Genomic DNA, 22,648 nt, shown 5'->3' with positions numbered 1-22,648 from the left:
AGGGCAAAAGAGGGGGGATATATGCATGCTAGATGCTTGATATGAATACCATATTGCTAGAAATATACTTCTATAGGTAGTAACAGTAGCAACCTTAGCAGGGGAACTGTGGGCCTAGGAGACTCAGAAGCCTAGAGAAAGAGGAAAAACTTTTCACAGCATACTCATTCGTAGTGTTTGAATTCCCTAGCTTGTGCTGATGATACTTTTCAATCCCACAATCATCAATAAAAACTGGCTTGTGCAAAATGTGTGCAAATAAATAAGAATGTGGTATAATACATTACATAAAAAGCACTCATTCAATCAATAATTCTTTTTTTTTTTAAGATGGAATCTCGCTCTTATTGCCCAGGCTGGAGTGCAATGGAGTGATCTCAGCTCACTGCAACCTCTGCCTTCCAAATTCAAGCAAATTTCCTGCCTCAGCCTCCCAAGTAGCTGGGATTACAGGCACCCGCCACCACGGTCTACTGAAAATACAAAATCAATCAATAAATTTAATCAAATTGGAATGCAAATAAGAAAATCGGGCCAGGTGTGATGGCTCACACCTGTAATCCCAGAACTTTGGGAGGCCAAGGCCAGTAGATCACCTGAGGTCAGGAGTTCAAGACCAGCCTGGCCAACATGGTGAAACCCTATCTCTACTAAAAAAAAATACAAAAAAAATTAGCCAGGCATGGTGGCAGGTGCCTGTAATTTCAGCTACTCGGGAGGCTGAGGCAGGAGAATTGTTTGAACCTGGGAGACGGAGGCTGAAGTGAGCTGAGATCACTTCATTGCACTCCAGCTTGGGTGACAGAGCAAGACTCCATCTCAAAAAAAAAAGAAGGGGGGGTGTTAAAATTTTATAAAGTAAAAACAAAAAAAGAGATAATTTCATCTGGTGCTGGGAAACTCAGGGAGCAGAAGAAAGGGTTAAATGGGTCCTTTGGGTGAGGGTAGGTAGTAACCAGGTCAGAGTACTTTACTGGTATATTTAAGACCCAAAACTCTGAAAAACCTCAGTGCAGGGATTTTTTTTTTTTTTTTTTTTTTTTTTTTTTTTTTTTTTTTTTTTTTTTTTTGCTTTTTAAAAGACAGTCTCACTTTGTCACCTAGACTGAAGTGCAGTGGCGTGATGATAGCTCACTGCAGCCTTGACCTCCCAGGCTAAAGCAATATCCTGCCACCTTGGCCTCCCAAGTAGCTGGGTCTGTAGATGCACACCACCACGCCTAAATGCAGGGATTTTTAAAAACATGTAATTCATTATTATTGTTATTATTTTTAACAGAGTCTCCCTCTGTTCCCCAGGCTGGAGTGCAGTGGTGCAATTCTCAACTCATTAGAACCTCCACCTCCTGAGTTCAAGTGATTCTCCTGCCTCAACCTCCTGAATAGCTGGGACTACAGGTGCCTACCACCACGCCCAGCTAATTTTTGTGATTTTTTTTAGTAGAGACAGGGTTTCACCATGTTGGCCAGGCTGGTCTTGAACTCCTGACCTCAGGTGATTTGCCCACCTCAGTCTCCTGAAGTGCTGGGATTACAGGCATGAGCCACCAGGCCCGGCTGTTTTGTTTTTTATCAAAAGGCCCTTCAGTGACAGGTCTCTCTCTCTCTTTGTGACCTGTTCTCTAGCAATCCTGTTCTGCTGCCCACAGACAAGTGTTATGAGATGTTTAATTACTGATACATAATAAGCAAATATGTATTAATACACACTTGTCCCCTCCCTTTTTACACAAACATATTACACACAATAACAAACAGTGTCCTTGGAGTCTGTTCCCTCAGTAAATACAGAGCTGCTTTACTCTTTGCAACAGCGGCATAATACTCTACTGTATGCATGCACCAGAATTTATGTCACTGCTGCAGATGCACTTCAGCTGTTTCTGTTATTTTGCTGTGAAAAACTTAGGACATATAATCATTCATGTGTGGGAAAGTATTTCTGTAACCATCAATTTCTAGAAGTGGAATTGCTGAATCAAGGATATATGCAGTTGTAATTTTTAAAAGATATGTAGAACAATAACAGCAGTATTCTTTTTCGTTGTGAATTTCCTGCCATTCTCCCATGGTGGGAGAAGGTGAAGCGGTGATGGGCCACTTGGGCATATATGCTGTGGCTTAATAAATAGAGAGCATCAACATATTCCTCCACTGATCTTCACAGACTGTTCTGCTGCTAAGCAAGTGAAAACACAACAAGTTGCTTTTCATATTTCTTCTAGTTGTTACATGTAATAAAATACTGTTGCCTAGAATGAAGAAACAGAAGACCTCTTACCCTCTCTGAAGCTATTTTCTGTAAACTCTGAAAAAATAGATGTAATTCTTCTCTCTTATGGATGATTATGAGACTAAGAGGTGCTTACATGGGTGGAAATACTTTGTAAACTAATATAAAGCTGGATTAAAATAACAATACAGATTCATCCAAAACACTTGTCAAGGGGTCATTCCAGAGATTAAGGAGGAGTCCTAATTTTATGCATTAAACATCACTAGAATAAAATTTCTTTTCTTTTTTTTTTTTTTCAGAGACTGAGTTTTGCACTTGTCACCAAGGCTGGAGTGCAATGGTGCAATCTTAGCTCACTGCAACCTCTGCCTCCCAGGTCTGAGCGATTCTCCCGCCTCAGCCTCCCAAGTAGCTGGGATTGCAGGTGCCTGCCACCACTCCAGGCTAATTTTTGTATTTTTAGTAAAGATGGGGTTTCACCATGTTGGCCAGGCTGGTCTCAAACTTCTGACCTCAGATGATCCGCCTGCCTTGGGCTCCCAAAGTACTGGAATTACTGGTGTGAGCCACTATACCCAGTCTAAAATGATGTTTCTTTTTTTTTTTTTTTTTTAAATAGAGTCTCATTCTGTTACCCAAGTGGGATCTCAGCTCACTGCAACCTCTATCTCCCAGGTTCAAGCAATTCTCCTGACTGAGCCTCCCAAGTTGCTGGGATTACAGGCGCCCGCCACTGCACCCAGCTAATTCTTGCACTTTTAGTAGAGACGGGGGTGGGGGAGGGGGTTTCACCATGACGGCCAGGCTGGTCTTGAACTCCTGACCTCGGGCAATCCGCCCTCCTCAGCCTCCCAAAGTGCTGGCATTACAGGCATGAGCCACCGCGCTCAGCCTAAAATAACATTTCTATGGTTCAATTTGTAACAATTATCCTAACAAAATTCAGATTAAATTGAGATCTAAATACCTAATTGATGTTCAATAAGAACAAAATCTCAAGCCATGTAAAGAAAACTATGCAAAAGGAGGCCCTTCAGGAATGTATTCATTATCTTCTAAATCGGAGTGTCCAATCTTTTGGCTTCCCTTGGCCATACTGGAAGAAGAATTGTCTTGAGCCACACATAAAATACACTAACAGTAACAATAATTAATGAGCTTAAAAAAAAATTGCAGAAAAAAAAATCTCATGTTTAAAGAAAGTTAATGAATTTGTGTTGGGCCACATTCAAAGCTGTCCCAGGTCATGGGTTAAACAAGCTTCTTCTAGATGCTATTAGAATTTTGCCAGTTGGGAGCCGGGAGCGGTGGCTCAAGCCTGTAATCCCAGCACTTTGGGAGGCCTAGGCGGGTGGATCACGAGGTCGAGAGATCGAGACCATCCTGGTCAACATGGTGAAACCCCGTCTCTACTAAAAATACAAAAAATTAGATGGGCATGGTTGCACGTGCCTGTAATCCCAGCTACTCAGGAGGTTGAGGCAGGAGAATTGCCTGAACCCAGGAGGCGGAGGTTGCGGTGAGCCGAGATCGCGCCATTGCACTCCAGCCTGGGTAACAAGAGCGAAACTCCGTCTCAAAAAAAAAAAAAAAAAAAGAATTTTGCCAGTTGGGAAGAAAGAGCCATGTGTTAGAATGGCCAGTTTACGGTGTCATTTCGGGGGAATGGCTCTTGAGCTACGGCCTATCTCTCCCTGCATTTCAACAGAGGCCTGTCAAAGCTGATCTAGGTGCAAAGGGAAAATCCCAGCCCCTGAGCCTCCTCTGGGAAGACCTCTGCTGCAGTGCACAAGCCTGCCAGACAAGATCCTAGACCTGAAAGAGAAAGAGCAAGGGAATAGCAGGGCGGGGCAGGGAGACAGGTCAGTGCAGAGGACTGATTCTTCTGCATTACAGATTTTTGAGAAGGCAGAGCTGTCCAACTTTTACCTATCAAAAGAATGGGGCTCCAAGCCTGTGAAAGAAAGAAAAGAAAGAAAGAAAGCCTGCAGCAAACTGACCTCGAGGTTCAGCTGCTTTGTAATAGCTCCGTATATTTTCTGAGCTCTCCAAAATGACAGAAACAAAGGAATGATAATGACCTACATTAATCTTAAAAATCTTTAAAAAGGAAGAATTCCCAAAGCATGAGTCCCCTTAATTAAATCTCCTCAACTCTGAACACAGAACACCATTTCTTTTCTGAACTCACCCAGCTAGACTGAACTAGTCATGTATTATTGACATATTCTTTCAGGAAAATGGAATAAGTTAATTTCCTGCCACCGAGGCTTAAAATCTTATTCTGGGTCTTCCTCAAAGGAGAGAGTTTTCTTGGAAAGATGCCCTAATACTCTTCCTTTATTACCTTTGTTATTCTTCCAGTGGGTCTAATTACAGAGTGATAAATCTTTAAAGGAACTCAAAGAATTGCCAGGAAAGAAGCAAGCACAAATCAGCAGCTCATCGCCTTCACCCTGAAGACCTTTTCTGCTGCAACTTGTCATTCAGTGTTAACACCCACTGTTTGAATGGTTATTGAACATGAAAAATTGAATCTTTCCCCAACCTCATCTCTTTTATCTGCTGAGGAAATCAGACGCACATTTGTCACGGCCACCACACTCTTCAGACCGTTCTCCAACTCTTTTGTGTTTGGCTTCATGCATCCTCACCTTGCTAGCTGTCATGGAGTCTCACCTCAAAGTCCAGAACTAGGCGTGGATTGGATTCTCAGTAACTATTGGCTTCCTAAGGAAACCCTAAGAGAGAGGTCACAAACTAGTTATATTCTCTATCTGAAACATTTTATTTGGCCTACTTGGTATTTAAAACAACATGAGCCAGGTGTGGTGGCTCACATCTGTAATCCCAGCACTTTTCAAGGCTGAGGCAGGTGGATCACCTAAGGTTAAAAGTTCGAGACTAGCCATGCTAACATGGTGAAACTCTGTCTCTAATAAAAATACAAAAATTAGCCAAGTATGGTGGCGGGCACCTGTAATCCCAGCTACTCGAGATGCTGAGGCATGACAATTGCTTGAACCCAGGAGGCGGGGGCTGCAGTTAGTTGAGATTGCTCCACTGCATTCCAGCCTGGGCCACAAAAGCAAAAGTACATCTCATAAATAAATAAAACCACCATGGACAAGATGCTTCCTGCGGCATGGTTATTATAATAGAAACACTGGAAAACAGGCTGGGTGCAGTGGCTCACACCTGTAATCGCACCACTTTGTAAGGCCGAGGTGGGAGGATTCCTTGTGGCCAGGAGTTCAGGACCAGCCTGGGGAACATAGTGAGACCCCCTATCTCTACAAAAAATTTTAAAGATATAGCTGGGTGTGGTAGCACATACCTACAGTCCCAGCTTCTTGGGAGGCTCCGGCAGTAGGACACCTTGAGTCCAGGAGTTGGAGGTTGTAGTGAGCTATAATAGCACTATTGCACTCCAGCCTGGGTGACAGAGGGAGACACTATCTGTAAACAAAACTGGCCAGGTATGCTGGCTCTCACCTACAACCCCAGTACTTTGGGAGGCTGAGGCAGGAGGATCACCTCAGCCCAGGAGTTGGACACCAGCCTGGGAACATAAGGAGACCTCATCACTATAGAAAATTAAAAACTTAGCCTGGTGTGATGGCACATGCCTGTAGCCCCAGCATCTTGGGTGGCTGAGTCAGAAGGATTGCTTAAGCCCACGAGTTTAAGACTCCAGTGAGCTATGATCACACCACTGCACTCCAGTCTGAGTGACAGAGGAAAACCCTGTCCCCCCAAAAAAAACAAACAAAAAATCTAGAAACAACCCAGACATCCATTTATAGGAGAACTGAAAAATAAAAATATGGTATATTCATGGTATATTCCTACTACAGACAATATGGCTGGGTGCGGTGGCTCATGCCTATAATCCCAGCACTTTGGGAGGCTGGGGCAGGCAGATCACCTGAAGTCAGGAGTTTGAAACCACCCTGGATAACATGGCAAAACCCTGTCTCTACTAAGAAATACAAAAATTAGCCAGACATGGTAGAATGCACCTGTAATCCCAGCTACTCAGGAAGCTGAGATACAAGAATCGCTTGAGCCTAAGAGTCAGAGGTTGTAGTGAGCTGAGATCGCCCCACTGCACTACAGCCTGGGTGACAGAGCGAGATTCTGTCTCAAAAAAAAAGACAATATACCATTCAGTAGTTATCGGTAATAAAGAATAAATTAGAGCAGAGGTTAGTAAATTACAGCCTATAATACGAATCTCACCCAGAGCCTGTTTTTGTAAACGAAGTTTTATTAGAACAGCAGTATCCTTTAGTTTACATATTATCTATTGCTGCATCAACTATAGAGTTGAATAGAGTTGAGTAGTTGCAATAGAGACAATATAGACTACAATACTAAAATATTTACTGTCTGGTCTTTTACAGAAAATGTTTGCCAACCTCTGAATTAGGGTTACATATTTAACATAGGTAAATAAACAGGCTGAGTGAGAAACAAAGCTGCAGAATAATAGTTATGATTAGAACTTATAAAACAATATGGTACTCACGGATTTGCATTTATGTATGTGTAAGTTTTAAAAAGTGGCATAGGATGGATGCAGTGGCTCAAACCTCTGTAACTGAAGCACTTTGAGAGGCTGAGGCAGGAGAATCACTTGAGTCCAGAAGTTTGAGGCCATCCAGGGCAACAGAGCAAGAAGCTATTTCTACAAAAAAATGAAAATTAGCCTGGTGTGGTGGCCTACCACCTATAGCTACTCCATAAAAAGGTGGAAGGATCACTTGAGCCCAGGAGGTGGAGGTTACAGTGAGTCATGACTGCATGATTGCACTCCAGGGCGAGACCTTGTCTCTGAAAAAAAAAAGAAAGAAAGCAAGAAAATGGGATCGAAGGACATATAACAATTTATAATAGTGGCTGCCCAAACAGGGCAATGGGAAGTGTGGATAATGGGACTAGAGAAGGAAAGGATATTTCAACTTTATCTGTAATATTTTATCCTTTCTCTTAAAAAACAGAGGAAAGTTTCAAGTTTGTAAGAGAAAATGCTAACATTTCTCTTACTTTGTTAATTCTATTTATTATATTATTCTCTGAATTTCTGTTTGCTTTTTGAGATAGAGTCTTGCGCTGTCACCCAGGCTGGAGTGCAGTGGTGGAATCTCAGCTCACTGCAACCTCTGCCTCCCAGGCAATTTCTGCCTCAGCCTCCAGAATAGCTGGGATTGCACAACTCATTTTTGTATTTGTTTGTAGAGCTGGGTTTTTGCCATGTTGGCCAGGCTGGTCTCGAACTCCTGGCCTCAAATGATCCACTCGCCCTGGACTCCCTAAGTGCTGGGATTACTGGTATGAGCCACTGCAGCTGGCCTGATACTTTTCTAATTCAAAAATAAACAACAATTTTATATTAAAAACAAAATTTCCACTTATCTGGAAACATGGGAATATCTAATAGTCCTTGGCCTGAACCCCAAGTGGTAGCAAGAGGAATCCTCTCCAACACCAGTCTCTCCTGCTTCACATGCAGCATACTTTGCTAATTTATACTTCCTGCCTGGCTCTTGTAGACATCTCTGTCTATGACCAAATTCACGTATGTATGATTTGATTAGGAAAGGCCTGACATACTAGCCCATCTTCTAAAATGCCATCTCCCAAGGCTCTGTAATGACATAGAAACTGCTTATCATAAATGAAAAAGCAATTTACAAAACTGAATCACTGTATGCAATCACCATTATACAAAAAGAAAGACACATGTAAAAACAGCAATAGTGGTCAACCCTGAATAATAGTACAGGTGATTTTCCCTGCTCTTTCAAGATTTCTGTATTTTCCAAATTCTCTTTAATAAGTATATGGTATCTCCAAATGGGAAAAAATAAAGGTCTGGCAATTCCCCAGGAACAACCCTGCAAAGAGGTGCAATCTATGGGCACACAGAGTGCATACTAATGCACCCCTAATCAATGCATTCCAAAGCAATGTCCTCTAAGATCAGATCAGGCAACCACCTGCCAACTGCCTGGCCCAGAGTTCAAATACTCAGAGTATCTGAACTGCAGCCCGAGCCAAAGATCACATGAGCCATCAGAAAAGCACTGCAACGCTCGAGCAAGATAAAAGCGACTCCCTGCTAACCAGCCTAAACCAATTCCCTGGACAGGCTTCTCTCAGGGGAAGCAGCTGTTTGTATCCACCTCATCACCATCAACACTCCTGCCTTTTACAGTGATTCTAATTGTTTTTGAAGTATCAGGTCTCTGAGTTTGCAATCCCTGAACCACACCAGGAAAGCAAGTCCAATTCTAGGTCTCTGCTTCCTACAATGGCCAGTTTCACAATGGGAGTTACACACTTCTTTATTTTATTTTATTTTATTTATTTATTTTTAAGACGGGTTTCACCATGGTGGTCAGGCTAGTCATGAACTCCCAACCTCAGGTGATCTGCCCACCTTGGCCTCCAAAGTGCTTGGATTACAGGCGTGAGCCACCACACCCAGCTGGGAGTTACACACTTTTTAAAACAAGATTATCCAATTTGGGTTGAAAAATAACACCACTGCTAGGCAGAATTTTTAAAAGGACATTTTATACTATTGAAGAAATGGTTATACTATTGAGGAAATGGTTCTACATTTGCTTATATGTGCATAAAATATATCTGAAAGAATTCACAAGAACCATGTAACAATTACCAGATAACAACACCAGCTTTCCCTAAGAGATGGGTGGATGAAGGCCAAAAACAGAAGAGAAACTTTTTGTCTTTTGAGACCAAGTTTCACTCTGGTGCCCAGGCTGGAGTGCTGTGGTGCAATCTCAGCTCACTGCAACCTCTGCCTCCCCTTCAAGTGATTCTTGTGCCTCAGCCTCCTGAGTAGCTGGGATGACAGACGTCCGCCACCATGTCCTGCTAATTTTAGTAGAGACGGGGTTTCGCCATGGCAAGGCTGGTCTTGAACTACTGGCCTCAAGTGATATGCCCACCTCAGCCTCCCAATGTGTGTATACCCTTTTCTACCTCTTGAGTTTTGAATCATGTAAATACATTACTTAGCCAAAAAACAAAATAAAATCAAGGAGAAAGAGAGAGATGGAAAGGCTTTGTGAAATTAAACAAATATACAGGAGTTACTATTTTTTCCCATTTTATCTGTCCATTTGTGTTGACCATCATGAATATAAGACAATAAAAATGTTTTAATTGACACATGAGGGGACCTAGTAGGTCCTACTTGTCCCAAATTTATGATGAAGCTTCATAAAAGAGCTTCTATTAGGTCCACAACAATGGAACGTTTAATTTTCTATTGTAAATGTAACAAGTCATAAAGCATCAGCTCTAAAAAGCATTTAGAGCAAAGCTGTCAAATAAGAAACTAACAAAATATATTCTGGTTGGCCAGGTGCAGTGGTTCACACCTGTAATCCCAGCACTTTGGGAGGCTGAGGCGTGCGAATCATAAGGTCAGGCGTTCAAGACCAGCTTGGCCAACATGGTGAAACCCTGTCTCTACCAAAAATACAAAAAATTAGTTGAGCATAGTGGTGGACACCCGTAATCCCAGCTACTCGGGAGGTTGAGGCAGGAGAATCCCTTGAACCTGGGAGGTGGAGGCTGCAGTGAGCCGAGATCATGCCACTGCACTCCAGCCTGGGCAGCAGAGCAAGACTCCATCACACACACAAAAAAGATGTGTGTGTATGTGTGTGTGTGTATAAAAAAATATAAAAAAGATATGTGTGTATATATGTATATATATGTGTGTGTGCGTGTGCATATAAATATATATATATTCTGTTACTACGGGCCTTATTTATAAACATAAGGTCATCTTTTTTGTAAGCCAAACAGCTGTGTGAACTGTCTAAAAACTTTCAAAATGTTCCTTACAGAACATATAAGAACCACAGCATCTCAAACTGGCACAACATACTTGAGGGCAGTCGGGCAATCAATGCCAAAAACTCTACATGTGAATTCTCCCTTGAAACAGCAATTCCATTTCTTGGAATTATTTTAAGGACATAACTGAGTAACTAAGTACACATGCAACGATGTAATACACGTATGTGTTTGTCACAACACCATCTCTAAGCACTTAAATGTTTATCAATAAGGGAGTGGTTCAATTATGGCACATCTCTATAATGGGAAACTATGAAGTCATTAACAACGGCAACAAACCTCTAGGTATTTAGGTATGAGCAACATTCAAGACATTGTTGAGTGAAGAAGAAGAATTACTATGATACAGTTCATGTTTATGTGTACACGCACATGTGCAGATGTAGATTTGGGAAACAGTGCAAAGACATTGTTAAAAGCATGAGCTCTGGTGTTCAACAGGTTTGGGTCTGAATTTCTACTCTGCCATTTACTAGCTATAAAATCTTAAGAAACTTATGCAAGTCACAGTTTCTTCTTCCACAAAGTATGGTTAATAACAATACCTCCCTTAAAGAACTGTTCTAAGGATTAAATAAACTAATGAATGTTAAATGCTTAGCTTTTACCATTGAAAAGTACTAATACATACTCAGGAAATGCAGGCAATATTGACCTCCAGGGTGGTGAACTTGCATATTATTTTTTTACTTTCTTTGTATTTTTTGATGGGTGCATGTATTTTGTTTTTTATAATTAAGGTGAGAGAAGCAATAAAGCAATGTTTTCTTTGGAGAAAAGTCCAGAACCTTGATTTCAACTTAAATGTCTGAAGAAGACATGCTAGTTCTCTGGAAAGAAACCTAAAAAGGTCACAGTCGAGTAATATGAACAATAAATGCCTGCTCTGAATTCAAACTGGAGCCATGTACTCTGTCATTTGATCAATGAACGAGCAAATAAAGAAAGCATTTATTTAGGTAGGGAAAGAGGAAAAGAAACTCTTTTTGGCATTCAATTGTAAAACATTCATAAAATACATTAAAAAATATATATTCAAGTCTATTGGACAACACCTACCATTCAGAATCAGTGTGAGTCTTGGGTTTTATTGTCTTCAAGAGTCACAACTCACAATATACCAAGAGCTTCATGTGAGCCCTCTTTTAATCCTCAAAATCACCTTAGAAGGCAGGCAGGCATTAGCCTCATTTAAAAAATAAGGATCAGAGACTCAGGGAAATTAATTTGCCCAAGGTTACATGACAACTAAGTGGAAGAATCAGGATTTAAAACCAGATTTGTCTTATTTTAAAACCCATATATAAACTCATATATTTTTAAAACACTTGATATATATGCATATATACATGTGTGTATCAATATATGCACAGACTGAAGCAATTCAAGCTGTACAGAGTATACAGTGAACATGTAAATCTTCCTAACATATCTGCATTACTCTCTCTTTTGTTTTGAGATGGAGTCTCGCTCTGTAACCAGGCTGGAGTGCAATGGCATGATTTTGGCTCACTGCAGCCTCCGTCTCCTGGGTTCAAGCGATTCTCCTGCCTTAGCCTTCTGAGCAGTTGGGATTACAGGCAGGCACCACCATGCCTGGCTAATTTTTGTATTTTTAGTACAGACAGGGTTTCACCGTGTTGGCCAGGCTCGTCACAAACTCTTGACCTTGTGATCCGCCCGCCTCAGCCTCCCAAAGTGCTGGAATTACAGGCGTGAGACATTGCACCCAGCATGTTCATTTGTTTTTTTTGAGACAGACTTGCTCTGCACTCTAGGCTGGGGTGCAGTAATATGATGTCGGCTCACCACAGCCTCAACCTCCTGGGCTCAGGCAATCCTCCCACCTCAATCTCCTCAGTAGCTAGGACTACAGGGACATGCCACCAAACCTGGCTAATTTTATTTTTTGTAGAGACAAAGGTCTCACTACGTTGCCCAGGCTGGTCTCAAACTCCTGGGCTCAAGTAATCCTTCCATCTCAGCCTCCCAAAGTATGGGATTACAGGCATCAGACACCATGCCCAGCTGCTTCTTTTTTCTTTCATTTCTGTCTTACCTCCATTCATTCATTCATTCACTCATTCACTCATTTTGAGACAGAGTCTCTGTTGCCCAGGCCGGAGTGCAGTGGCACAATCACAGCTCACTGCAACCTCAACTTCCTGGGCTCAAGCGATCTTCCCATCTAAGACTCCCAAGTAGCTGGGACTATAATCACACGCCACCACATCTAGCTAATTTTTTATTTTTTATAGATACGGGGTTTTGCCATATTGGCCAGGCTGGTCTTGAACTCCTGACCTCAGGCGATTCACCTGCCTTGTCCTCCCAAAGTGCTGGGATTACAGTCGTGAGCCACCATGCCGTCAAAAAAAGAGTCTTTGTTTAGTCCATTCCCTAATGACGGACCTTCTGATTGTTTATGGTCATCTACTACTGCAAACAGTACTTTAATGGCTATTCTGAACATATATACTTTTAGGATAAGTGGGAGCAGTTGGTAGGATCCATTCCCAGAGGCAGGAATGTTGTGCACATTCGGTTGTTTTTTTTTAAGAGTCAGCATCTTGTTCGGCTGCCCAGGCTGGAGTGCAATGGCAGTATCTCAGCTCACTGCAGCCTCAAACTCCTGTCTCAGGCAATCCTTCCGTCTCAGCCTCCAGAGTAGCTGGGACTACCGGTGTGCGCCACCCCACCCGAATAATTTTTTTTTTTTTTTTGAGACAATGTCTCCTCTGTTGCCCAGACTAGAGTGCAATGGCACAATCTCAGCTCACTGCAACCTCTGCCTCCCGGGTTCAGGTGACTCTCCTATCTCAGCCTCCCAAGTAGCTAGGATTACAGATGCCTGCCACCATGCCTGGCTAATTTTTTTGTATTTTTAGTAGAGACAGGGTTTCCCCATATTGGCCAGGCAGGTCTTGAATTCTTGATTTCAAGTCTCCACTCACCTCAGCCTCCCAAAGTGCTGGGATTACAGGCATGAGCCACTGTGCCTGGCCTAACTTTTTTTTTTTTTTTTTTTTTTTTTTTGAGACGGAGTTTCGCTCTTGTTACCCTGGCTGGAGTGCAATGGCGTGATCTCGGCTCACCGCAACCTCCGCCTCCTGGGTTCAGGCAATTCTCCTGCCTCAGCCTCCTGAGTAGCTGGGATTACAGGCACGTGCCACCATGCCCAGCTATTTTTTTGTATTTTTAGTAGAGACGGGGTTTCACCATGTTGACCAGGATGGTCTCGATCTCTCGACCTCGTGATCCACCCGCCTCGGCCTCCCAAAGTGCTGGGATTACAGGCTTGAGCCACCATGCCCGGCCCTGGCCTAACTTTTTAAACTGTTTGTAGAGAGTGGTCCTGCTTTGTTGCACAAACTGGTCTCAAACTCTTGGCTTCATGGATTCGCTCACCTAGGCCTCCCAAAGTGCTGGTATTACAGGTGTGAGCCACCATGTCCAGCTTACTTTTTATCTTGATTCAAACAAACCAACTGTTAAGAAATGCACAAGGACCAAGCTAGGTGGTTTACAACCCATAATCCCAGCACTTTAGGATGCTGAGGCAGGAGGATCACTTGAGTCTAGGAGTTTAAGACCAGCCTGGACAAGATAGTGAGACCTCGTCTCCATAAAAATTTTTCTAAAAATGAGGCACATGTGGTGGTGTATGCCTGTAGTCCCAGCTACCCAGGAGGCTAAGGTGGGAAGATTATGTGAACCCAGGAGTTTGCTTGTGCTGCCTCGGAGTTTGAGGCAGAAGAGAGGTCTGACTGCACCACTTCAAGCCTTAGTGATACAGTGAGACCCTGTCTAAAAAAAAAAAAAAAAAAAGAGGCCAGGTGGGGTGGCTCATGCCTGGCATCCCAGCACTTTGGGAGGCCGAGGCAGGTGGATCACTTAAGGTCAGGAGTTCAAGACCAGCCTGGCCAACTTGGTGAAACCCTGTCTCTACTAAAAATACAAAAATTAGCTGGGCGTGGTGCATGTGTGTCTGTAATCCTAACTACTTGGGACATTGAGGCAGGAGAATCACTTGAACCCAGGAAGCGGTGGTTGCAGTGAGCCTAGATGGCGCCACTGCACTCCAGGCTGGGTGACAAAGCAAGACTGTCTGGAAAAAAAAAAAAAAAAAAAGTATAAGATAACAAGGAAATTGGAAGACTGAATATGAGACAATGTTAAGAAATTACCATTACTTATTTATGTGTAAAAATGCTATTTTTTTAAAAGAAATTTCTTATCCTCGAGATAAATGAAAATATTTTCAGATAAAATTATATGCTGTCTGGGATCTTTTTCAGGGGTGAGTTGCATGGAAGGTTATAGGTAAAACAGCATTGCCAAGTGCTGAGTACTGCTAGATATGGGTTCATGATTCACTACATTATTCTAGTTTTACGTGTAACTGGGATTTTCCAAAAGAAAAAAAAAATCACCTTCTAACCAATGGCTTATCATTAAAAAAATTTTTTTAAATTACAGTAAAAAACCCCACATAATATAAAATTTACCCTCTTAATCATTTTAAGTGTATAGTTCAGTAGTAGTGTTAACTATATTCACATTGTTATTAACACATTTCTGGAACTTTTTCATCTTGCAAAACTGAAACTTTGTAACTATTGAATAACTCCTCGTTTCCCCTTCCTCAGCCCGTGGTAACCCTGTTTCCATAATTTGGACTATTCTAGATACCTCAGATAAGTGGAATCATAACAGTATTGTCTTTCGGTTTTATTTGTCCTTTTGCTGGATTATTTCACCCAGCACAATGCCCTCAAGGTTCATCAATACTAAAGCATGTATCAGAACTTCCTTCTTTTTTAAAGGCTGAATAATATTCCATTCCTGTATGTAACATATATATATATTTTTTTTTTTTTTTTTTTTTTTTTTGAGGCACAGTCTTGCTGACACCCAGACTGCAGGGCAGTAGCACAATGACAGTTCACTGCATCCTCAAGCTCTTAGGCTCAAGCAATCCTCCCACCTCAGCCTTTTGAGTAGCTGAGACTACAGGTACGTGCCACCATACTCGGCTAATTTTTAAAAATTGGTTACAGAAACAAGGTCTCACTATATTGCCCAGGCTGCCTGGAACTCCTCTCAAGCAATCCTTCTGCCTTGGCCTCCCAAAGTGCTGGAATTACAGGCGTGAGCCACTGCGCCCAGCCTATACCACATATTCTTTATTCATTCATCTGTCAATGGACATTTGGGCTGCTTCTACCTCGTGGCTATTGTGAATAATGCTATTGGCAGAGAACCATAGCAAAACCTGTATTTAACAGGCAGAGGGAGCCTCAATAGCCAAAAAGAGATTCAGACACACCTGGGATTGAAACCCAGCTCTATCATTCTAGGTTTTTTTTTTTTTTTTTTTTGAGACAGAGTCTTGCTCTGTCACCCGGGCTGCAGTATAAGTGGCATGATCTCGGCTCCCTGCAACTTCCACCTCCTGGGTTCAAGCAAATCTCCTACCTCAGTTTACCAAGCAGCTGGGATTACAGGGGTTCACCACCACCATGTCCAGCTAATTTTTGTATTTTCAGCACAGAGCAGGTTTCATTATGTTGGCCAGGCTGGTCTCAAACTCCTAGCCTCAAGTGCTCCACCCACCTTGGCCTCCAAAAGTGCTGGGATTACACATGTAAGTACTGCGCCCAGCCTATCATTCCTAGTTCTGAGGCTCTGTGAAAGTTTCTTACCCCTCAGAGCTGATGTTCTCATCTGTAAAATGGGAACAGCACTAAAACCTGCTGCTTGGGACGGTGTAGGACTAGACAGGCAGCAAGTATCTGGCCCACAAGCTGTAACTCTACCCTGACCTAATTTACAGGAGAAAAGAAACAGAGACTTAGGGAAGTCACATGGCACCCTGAGTTAATAAGTGGCAAAGCAGGCCGAATCCAGGTTGACCTGGCTCCGAAGTCCATGGCCTTTCTTCCATACCAGCATGTCCTAAATGTCAGTAATCTGATTGCTTCTTCACAATTTTTGCCACGTCCATCACCTGTACTACTATTTACTCAACATTTTTTCTTTAAATCTACTGTCTTTTAACACAAATTTATTTTAAAAATAACTTTATGGCCAGGTGCAGTGGCTCACACCTGTAATCCCAGCACTTTGGGAGGCCAAGGCAGGCAGATCACAAGGTCAGAAGATTGAGACCATCCTGGCCAACATGGTGAAACCCCGTCTCTACTAAAAATACAAACATTAGCTGGGTGTGGTGGCGCACACCTGTAGTCCCAGCTACTTGGGAGGCTGAGGCAGGAGAATCACTTAAAAACCCAGGAGGCGGAGATTGCAATGAGCTGAGATCACGCCATTGCACTACAGCCTGGACAACAGTGGGAGACTTCATCTCAAAAAAAACCAAAAAACAAAAACAAAAAAACACTTCATGATATGTAAAATATATCTAAATAAAGTTGGCTTTTTTTGCTTCTTTGGAGACAGGATCTCACTCACTCTGTCACCCAGGCTGGAATGCAGTGGTGCAATCATGGCTAACTGTAGCCTTGAATTCCTGGGCTGAAGTGACCCTCGCCTCAGCTTCCTGACTATTTGGGACTACAGGTGCAAGCCACTGAACCTGGGTAAATTTATATATTTTTTGTACAGATGGGGTCTTGCTATATTGCCCAGGCTGGTCTCAAACTTCTGGTCTCAAGCAATATTCCCACTTAGGCCTCCCAAAGCACTGGGATTACAGGAATGAGCCACCACATCCAGCTAAAGCTTTTTTTTTTAAGATACCTTTAGAAGATCCTAAGAAGAAAAAAACGTACAGTTCTCTGTTAGAATTTTTTAAAGTTCTAATTTTTCACAAATCATTTATTTAGAATTGTTCTCTTATGAGGCTGAGAGAGAAGGAGATATTCTCTATAACAGCATTATATGTGGTTATAAAAAGGCAGAAACAACTTCAGTGCCCAATGCCAGGGACAATATAGCAGCAACTATTAAACTACCAATGTGTAGTAATAACTACTAAACACAAAAACATAGCAAGGTGTAGTGGCTCACACTTGTAGTCTCAGCACTTTGGGAGGCTGAGGCAGGAGCATTACTCAAGGCCAGGGGTTCAAGACCAGCCTGGGCAACATAGTAAGATCCTACCCCTATGAAAAATTTAAAAATCAGCCACGAGTAGTGGCACATACCTGTGGTCCTGGCTACTTAGGAGGCTGAAGTGAAGGATCACTGAAGCCCAGGAGCTGGAGGTTACAGTGAGCTATGATCATGCCACAGCACTCCAGCATGGGCAACAGAGTGACACCCTATCTCAAAAATAAATAACAACAACAACAACAAAATAGATTGGCCCTGGTGGCTCACGCTTGTAATCTCAGCACTTTGGGAGGCCAAGGCAGGAGGATCACTTGAGCCTAGGAGTTTGAGACCATCCTGAGCAACACAGTGAGATCCCGTCTTTACAAAAACAAAATAAAAATTTCAATAGATAAATACAAAAATATGGAAACATGATTATGAAATAATGTTAAATGAACATTTCCAAATACAAAATGGGAAATACGCTTTGAATACAACTTTCTAAAAATATATCTGTAAGTAGTCAAGTAAGCTGAAACCTGAATTAGGATACCCTCACCATAGGTAAATTCCCTACCCAAATTATAGTTACGTCTGTCTTTTCAGTTTTAGTTTAACACTGCCATGTTCAACACATTACTTAAAGGGGGGTTGCCTTTGTAATTTAAAATTTTAACATTAAAGGATCATTAAAGTTTAAAGAAATCATCAGCAATGCAGACAAAGGTTCACACAAAATAATCATCACTAAGATATTCTCTGAGGCCGGGCGCAGTGGCTCACGCCTGTAATCCCAGCACTTTGGGAGGCCGAGGCGGGTGGATCACGAGGTCGAGAGATTGAGACCATCCTGGTCAACATGGTGAAACCCCGTCTCTACTAAAAATATAAAAAATTAGCTGGGCATGGTGGCGCGTGCCTGTAATCCCAGCTACTCGGGAGGCTGAGGCAGGAGAATTGCCTGAACCCAGGAGGCGGAGGTTGCGGTGAGCCGAGATCGCGCCATTGCACTCCAGCCTGGGTAACAAGAGCGAAACTCCCTCTCAAAAAAAAAAAAAAAAAAAAAAAAGATACTCTCTGAAGCATGACTCCCAACGTTTAACATGAAAAATAGCCTAAATAACAGCAATGAAGGAAACAAGGAAGAAATGCAAGCCTCTGAGATAAAATGTATTTAGGAATACATTTGTTTTTTTTTTTTTTTTTTTTTTTGAGACGGAGTTTCGCTCTTGTTGCCCAGGCTGGAGTGCAATGGCGCGATCTCGGCTCACCGCAACCTCCGCCTCCTGGGTTCAGGCAATTCTCCTGCCTCAGCCTCCCGAGTAGCTGGGATTACAGGCATGTGCCACCATGCCCAGCTAAGTTTTTGTATTTTTAGTAGAGACGGGGTTTCACCATGTTGACCAGGATGGTCTCAATCTCTCGACCTCGTGATCCACCCGCCTCGGCCTCCCAAAGTGCTGGGATTACAGGCTTGAGCCACCGCGCCCGGCTCTAGGAATACATTTGTACATAGACAGTAAAACGTTAACAGTAGTTATTTCTGGGTGGTGGATCTTAAAGTCAATCTTATTTAATCTTTTCGGAAGTTTTCTCATGTTTTTCCTCAGTGGAAATTAATTATTTTTATAAATCAGCCAAAAATTATATTTTTAAAAAAGGCTGACAATTGAAGAACTAAAGAAGGAAAAGCCTTCCATATATTTCTCAGGCTAGAGTCTAACTTCTTGCAGATCTTGCAAAACTAGGAACTACTTCCACCAAGGACTATCTTCTTGTGGTTATCTTTAGGTAACTTGAACTGACATTTTATCTTACCTAGATGGAATCTTTTATGATTTGCCAGCTAGCTTTTTTGCTTATATTCTTGAAATATGTTATAAAGTAATGATTACTGCAGTCCACTAAGCAGCCAGAGATTGTGCTTTTAGATAGAGGTTTTAGTTTCTGTTTAATTTATGTAACACACAAAAGGCCAAGCAAGCCCTTCCTGAAACCACTGCTGAAGGTGATGTGAAGGACTCCAGAGTGGTTAAGTCCCAAGCTCCCAATAATCTATGGCAATTTCTATTTCACTCGAACTCATTTCCATTTATACACTATATTCAAGCATGACAAAATGCAAGTGCTGCGAGCGTGTTGCCAAAAACTTTAAAAATAAAAACCATACCCACCATAATTATCACTGGTTCACTCTCTAATGCAAATTATGCGTTAAATAAATCAGCATGCTAAAGATAGATCTTCCTGTGTGAAAAGCTCAATGTCTGCAATCAGTGTGACAAAGTAAAAAGACATAATGTGTCACCATGATTAACCGAACCTCAAACATGAACATTGCAAGCTGCTGTGCAGATGTGTGATGCTGATAAGATGAACTGATTGTAATGCTTTCTGACTGCCAAGAAATACGCTCTAAAAGCCACACCCGAAAGGTCTGAGAGAAAGCCCAGGACGAAGTCACCAATAAAGAAGAAAATATCACCCAACTCAAGGTTCAGTCTTTTGGGCAGGACTGAAAGGGCTTTGGGAAGAACTGTCCTATGTCTTTATTTTGCAAATATATGCAGATATGCACATATATACAGATATATATGAGAGAGGCCTAGAGAGGTTGAGTCACTTGCTCCAAGTCACACAGCAAGTAGCAGAATTGATATTAGAATCCTGGCTTCACCCAGGTCCTACCACCCTTTGAGGTCAAATTTTCCTATAATGGCATAGTTCTTGACCAAGAAATCTTTTTGGGAGTCTAGAAAGATAGGGAGGTGTTGAAATGAAAATAATGAGCCCATAGGGCAGAGAAAGAAAACTGAGGCACTATGAGATGGAATCTTTTAACAATTAGTCAGCGGGTGTTATAGGGGACTTTATCCACTGTCTTCTCACCCAGTGTAGATATTTATCACCAGAATCAAGAAACAGTTTAGAGCTAAATGACTCGGAATCCAAGCTCACAGTTCCTACCTGCTTCAGCTGTTTTGGCCCTGAAGTTCGACCACTAAGAAGTGTGAGAGGTAGCTTATTTTACCAAATGAAATATCTGTTTGCAGCCTCATCAGGCAAGTAACTGACACCCATCTAGCTCAAAAGTTTTCCCCTTGATTTCCTCAAGTATTTTTTGAAGTCACTTTTTTTTGTCATCATTTAAAATTAGCTAATGCAGGTATGGAAGAGAAAGGACTTTGATAAGCCAGCTAAGATGTGGTCACTGCCCACCTGAAACACAGATGAACACAAGAATGGTAGAAAGAGCGATAGACTTGGAGTCAGCAGATGTGGAGAAGTTACTGAACTTTTCTGAGCCTCTACTTTCCTCTTCTGGAAATTTGTGTTACAGAATTGCTGTGAGGTCTAAATCTAAATGAAGCAACATGTGTAAAGTGCTTACCACAGCACTTGGCTAATGTATGTTAGCTACGACGATTATTTTCATTGTTGTTATCGTTGGTACGCCTTAGTTTTGCTACTGATTACCTAGATGAGAGCATCTTAAACTTGGACATGCACAGGAAACATCAGGGATCTTGGTAAAAGGCGGACTCTAGTTTATTAGATCTAGGCCTGTTGTTGTTGTTTTCCTCTTTTTTAAAAAATACAGATGAGGCCAGGCGTGGTGGCTCAAGCCTGTAATCCCAGCACTTTGGGAGGCTGAGGTGGGTGGATCACGAGGTCAAGAGATCGAGACCATCCTGGTCAACATGGTGAAACCCCATCTCTACTAAAAATACAAAAAAAAATTAGCTGGACATGGTGGCGCGTGCCTGTAATCCCAGCTATTCAGGAGGCTGAGGCAGGAGAATTGCCTGAACCCAGGAGGCAGAGGCTGCGGTGAGCCGAGATCACGCCATTGCACTCCAGCCTGGGTAACAAGAGTGAAACTCCGTCTCAAAAAATAAAAATAAATAAAAATAAAAAAATACAGATGAGGGGCTGGGCGCAGTGGTTCACGTCTGTAATCCCAGCACTTTGGGAGGCCAAAGTGGGCAGACCATGAGGTCAGGAGTTCGAGACCAGCCTGACCAACATGATGAAACCCTGTCTCTACTGAAAAAAAAAAAAAAAACATTAGCCGGACATGGTGGCACACACCTGTAATGCCAGATACTTGGGAGGCTGAGGCAGGAGAATCACTTGAACCCAGGAGGTAGAGGTAACAGTGAGCCAAGATTGTGCCATTGCACTCTAGCCTGGACAACAAAACGAGACTCTGTCTCAAAAAAAAAAAATAAACAGATGAGGTATCACTATTTTGCCCAGGTTGGTCTTGAACTCCTGGCCGTCAGTGATCCTCCTGCCTTGGCCTCCCAAACTGCTGGGATTACAAGTGTAAGGCACTGCACCCAGCCTAGATTCTGCATTTTTGACAAGGTTCTGGGGACATAGGCACATGTTCTCTGTCACAAAGAACACACTTTGAGCAGCAAGGATCTCCCTGACTCTGCACCTAGAAGATGCTTAATATTACTGACAAAAACAAGTGACCTCTCCACACTGCAATGTCTTCATCTGTAAACCGGGGATCATAAGTACTCCACATGGTCTCAACTGACTGACGATTAGTAAATGAGAATGCACAGGAAAGAGCATTCTAAACTGCAAAGTTATATGAATAGCAGTGGTAGCCAAGTGCAGTGGCTCATGCCTATAATTCCAGCACTCTGGGAAGCCAAGGCAGGAAGACTGCTTGAAGCCAGGAGTTTGAGACTAGTCTGCAACATAGGAAGACCCCATCTCTACAATAATAATAATTTTTATTTATTTATTATTATTATTATTATTTTTTGAGATGAGCCTCTGTTGCCAGGCTGGAGGGCAGTGGAGCAACTTCAGCTCACTCTAACCTCTGCCTCCTGGATTCAAATGATTTTCCCACCTCAGCCTCCCAAGTACCTGGGACTATAAGTGTGCACCATCACACCTAGCTAATTTTTGTATTTTTAGTAGAGATGGGGTTTCAACATGCTGTTCAGTCTGGTCTCGAACTCCTGATCTCAGGTGATGCACATGTCTCGGCCTCCCAAATTGCTGAGATTACAGGCATGAGTCACCACACCTAGCTATCTACAAGAAAAAAAAAAAAAAAAAAAATTTTTTTTTTGAGATGGAGTCTTGCTCTGTTGCCCAGGCTGGAGTGCAGTGGCACGATCTCAGCTCATTGCAACCTCCACCTCCTGGGTTCAAGCAATTCTTTTGCCTCAGCCTCCTGAATAGCTGTGATTACAGGCATTCACCACGACACCTGGCTAATTTTTGTATTTTTAGTAGAGACGGGGTTTCACCATGTTAGTCAGGCTGGTCTCGAACTCCTGACCTCGTAATCCACTCGCCTCAGCCTCCCAAAGTACTGGGATTACAGATGTGAGCCATCATGCCTGGACCTCAAAATTTGTTTTTTAATTAGCCAGGCATGAGGGTACATGCCTTGGTTCCAGCCACTTAGGAGACTGA

The 22,648-nt window shown here is 42.4% G+C and overlaps 1 protein-coding gene across 4 annotated transcripts in view; it reads right to left on the bottom strand.

Moving 5' to 3' along the window:
• The window catches only part of KIF3B (kinesin family member 3B), a 97,292-nt gene that overhangs the window by 22,732 nt on the left and 51,912 nt on the right, over window positions 1-22,648 (bottom strand). Inside the window, exon 2 of one of the 4 annotated variants that reach the window (XM_074406387.1) lies at window positions 6,768-6,926. The exons of 2 other annotated variants lie outside the window; for them this stretch is intronic. The gene's annotated coding sequence lies outside the window, so the exon portion shown is untranslated. Of the gene's footprint in view, window positions 1-6,767; window positions 13,390-22,648 lie in introns of those variants that run through there. One more of the 4 variants, XM_074406386.1, reaches the window with a different exon arrangement.

Source organism: Saimiri boliviensis, chromosome 9 (genome assembly GCF_048565385.1).
Source record: "Saimiri boliviensis isolate mSaiBol1 chromosome 9, mSaiBol1.pri, whole genome shotgun sequence".
Taxonomy (NCBI): domain Eukaryota; kingdom Metazoa; phylum Chordata; class Mammalia; order Primates; family Cebidae; genus Saimiri; species Saimiri boliviensis.
Note: the sequence above shows the minus strand (reverse complement) of the source record. Positions and strands in the feature narration are given on the sequence as shown.